General features: G+C 34.9%; 1 protein-coding gene across 2 annotated transcripts in view; it reads right to left on the bottom strand.

Annotated features, from left to right (window-relative positions):
* LOC107704544 (sentrin-specific protease 7-like) overlaps window positions 1–4,064 on the bottom strand; it is a 46,721-nt gene that overhangs the window by 22,235 nt on the left and 20,422 nt on the right. The window lies entirely within an intron of this gene.

The following is a 4,064-nucleotide window of genomic DNA, read 5'->3' as shown; positions in this document are numbered from 1 at the left end:
GGTTTTTTCCATTATTTTAATTTTAGTTTTAGTATAACATTATAATACCATTCATATTTTTTACTTTTTTATAATTTAAAGACAAAACCAATCCGATGTATAGTTGACATTTGAGGCTTAATACTAATACCAGTTAGAGTGTTTTCAGCTTGTTTATTTTCATATAAAAATATGGTATGGAGTTGCATCAAACAATGAATTAGGGCTGCACGATAAATCGCATGCGATATTTAATGCGCATCTTGTCAGAAAGCCGGTTCTGTAATTGCGCAGCTCGTCAGTGAACAACGGCTCTGTGTAGTTAATGCTGCTCAATGTGAAAGCCCGCAGGTGATGGAGATTTACCGCTGATACAGAACCGGCTTTACTGATAAGATCAGTAGCAGCCCTACAATGAATGAATGAATGAATGAATGAATGATGCATTTATATAGCACTTTATTGTGTATTGCTGTACACCCAGATCGCTTTACAATCATGTGGGGGGGAGGGTCTCTCCTCAAACCACCACAGTGGTATAAACATCATTCAATGTAAATTGTGATAATTGTAATTAATAATCACAATTACAATTTCAAGGGAATAATCAACAATTATGATTTTTGTCATAATCGTGCAGCCCTAATTGGCTGTCAATGTTTTTATCATTCATCAGCTGGAAAAAAAAAAAGTTCTGAAAGCGATTCAAACAACATCGTTTCTGTGTCGTTATCGTTATAGTTGTGGTGTGGACTTCCTTATTCTTATTTAATTAGACCAATTTTTAAAACTTTATCTTTATTGTTATACTGTAGTTATTGTCCTAGGCCTTTAGAATGTGCATGCTAATGGTTAATGCTAACCAATAGCCAAGTAGCTACTTAGCCACTGTTTTAACAAACTAAACATGGCACAATCTGAACTCAAAGGCTTGATAAAATGCTATCTTTGGCTCTTGAAACAGAATGGTCTCATTCAAATGATTACCAACTAGCATTGGTACATTCTGCTATTTAGTGCCCATTTGTCACGATGTAATGTCCCACCAAATAATTTTTCTTTTCAAATATCCTCTTTCCCTCTGAAATACGTCATATTCCGCAAGTTAAATGGATTTCAAACAACTGACTTTGACTTGACTTTTAGGCGCACACTAGCATATGTACACCAATGCTAATAGCTAACAGCCACTAGAAAAGTCCAACCACATTTTTTCTTGCCAAATACCCTCTATCCCTCAGATAAAAGGTCACATTATTCATATAAAATGGGTTTAAAACAGCAACTGACATTAGCTTGACTAACTTTTAGGCGCACACTAGCATATGTACACTAATGCTAATAGCTAACAGCCACTAGAAAAGTCCAACCACATTTTTTCTTGCCAAATATCCTCTTTCCCTCAGAAAAATGTAACATTATTCATATAAAATGGTTTCAAACAGCAACTAACATTAGCTTGACTAACTTTTAGGTGCACACTAGCGTGCGTATGTCAGTGCTAATAGCTAACAGCCACAAACTTGATAAAATGCTCTCTTTGGCTCTTGAAACAGGATAGCCTCATTGAAATGAATACCAATGTGAACTAGCATTGGTACGTTCTGATATTTAGCCCCCATTTGTCATGATCCCATCACACAATGTCCCACCACATTTTTTTTTTTCCTGACAAATATCCTCTTTCCCTCAGAAATATGTCACATTACGCAAGTAAAATGGATTTCAAACAGCAACTGACATTGATTAGCTTTTAGGCACACACTAGCACATATGTCAACACTAGTAGCTAACAGCCACAAATTTATCACAAAGGCTTGATAAAACACTCTCTTTGGCTCCCGAAACAGGATGGCCTTGTTCAAATTATTTGTTTTAATGTCACTCGAGTGGGTAGCTTACGCACAAAGACCCTAGAAAGCTAAGAATAGAGAGGAGCTTGTCTGAAACCCTCATAAGCATCTTATACACACACAGGTGCTCTATTGAACACATTCAGTAATACAGGCAAACACGTTCTCTGCTCTTCCTCTGTCTCACACACATAAATAGAGTCTTAATCTGAGCCGTCTTAGCGGTGAAACTAAGAGCGAGGAGGGAGAGACAGAGGGTCACAGACAGTTGAAGAGAGACAAAACAGGGTGAAGGGTAGGGCTGGGTATCGATTCAGATGTTCCAATTCGATTCGATTTCGATTTTCAAGCTCTCAATTCGATTCGATTCCAATTCTCGATTCAATTTGACTATGAATGAATATAGATTTAATACAAATCCTATATTTATAAAAAATGAACAGTGAACATAAGATTACAAATGGTTAATTAATAGGACATTACGAGCCACAAACCTGTATATTAAACACTTTTTATTTTAGGTACACTTGGGTACAATAAAACAAAACCCAACTCTATATTTCAAATGCATACAATGAATAGACAGAATTTTGAAGCAAGATGAAAAACTGATGCTGAAAATTGGACAAGTCAGAACAGTCGCATGCCTTGATCAAACAGGATCAGGTTATTTTATGTTTAAGACAAAACAAACATAAAATCTCACAGCATTAGCTGTAACATGGAGGCTGCAAGCCTATGAACGGTGTAGGAAAACTAATACTGGCTTTTGGGTGATAGTTCACCCAAAAATAAAAATTCTGTCATTTATGCATGTATGAATTTCTTTTCTTCTGTTGAACACAAAAGAAGATATTTTGAAGAATATGGATAACTTGTATTAAATCAGTATCACATTTACAAACTCCTTTAAAAATCATTAAAAGCTGGCACTCATCTTAGTTCATCTCGATCTCACATCTATAATCAACGAAGCTCTCTACACTGCGCAATGAATCTCTCACTTTGCTTATGAAAGGATTCTTGAGATACGTCTGAGATACATTACTCCACGCTGCAGAAACGCGTAGAAACATTTGAAGCTCCCCTGAGCGCAATCACAAGTATGATGATGATCGGGTCAGTCGCACTGGTGCTCCTAAAAAATGTTTATAGTCGCACGCAGTAGTTTTCAGTCGCACTGTAGAGCTCTGGAAGGTGGTGTTGACGTCGGGAACGCACCTGAATCCGCCATTTTAAGCCATGATTGAATGACGGACTCTCTGTTGTAACATCGCGCAAGGCAAATAAAGGGGTGACATCTAGTGGATTAGACTAGTAATAAGATTAACGTAAATCTTATGTTCAATGTTTGTGGAAATAAATATTGAAAAAAATTGATTCATGGCCTTCGAGAATCGATATTGAATCGACCACATTTAAAAAAATGATATATCGAAAAATCGATTTTTTTGCCCAGCCCTAGTGAAGGGTCAGATAACTGCAGTCTGCTGGACACCCATCCAATGAGCCGATCGGTGTAATTACACTTCTTCACCACACGGGGCAGCACCACAACAAAACATTGGTGTTATATACATAAACTTTGTATTAGCGATCAGATTTGCTCACTGGGTGTCCGGATTTTACATTAGTATCACAATAAATTGCTCTACTTGTTGCTAACGCGTACGTGTCGTACAAAATAATGCAAAACACCTTTTTAAACGAGTAGTTTTTCACTGCTCTTCCCAGCATGAGCACCAGACTGAATAAATTAATCCTTTAATGGTCTCACACACACACACACACACACACACATTAGAGCTAATTCCTGTATGTTTATGCTTTGACATTCAGCAACTTGTTGACGGACTTCATTAAGACAAATAAACCAAATTGACCAAATTTCATTTTTTAAATGAATGCCTGCATTAAATATTATTCTGGCTTTGTAAACTAAGATAATAAGATGTAAATGTATTATGAAATATATTACTAAAATATTTTATGGAATTATTTTATATTTACACTTATAATTTTTAAACTAAAATTTCATTTAAAAATTATGTAAAAAATATTATTTTATTTATATATAATTATATAATTATTAAATATATTATAAAACACGTTATTATCAATGTTTATCTACATTTGTAATTTTTAAAATCCAATGTTTTTTTTTTATTTCAAAAATATTTTATCAATATTAGCTTTAATTATGTATAATTCGATGTAATATTATTAAATATT

Source organism: Sinocyclocheilus anshuiensis, unplaced genomic scaffold (genome assembly GCF_001515605.1).
Source record: "Sinocyclocheilus anshuiensis isolate Anshui unplaced genomic scaffold, SAMN03320099.WGS_v1.1 scaffold2038, whole genome shotgun sequence".
Classification (NCBI taxonomy): domain Eukaryota; kingdom Metazoa; phylum Chordata; class Actinopteri; order Cypriniformes; family Cyprinidae; genus Sinocyclocheilus; species Sinocyclocheilus anshuiensis.
This window is presented reverse-complemented; position numbering and strand designations above follow the sequence as displayed.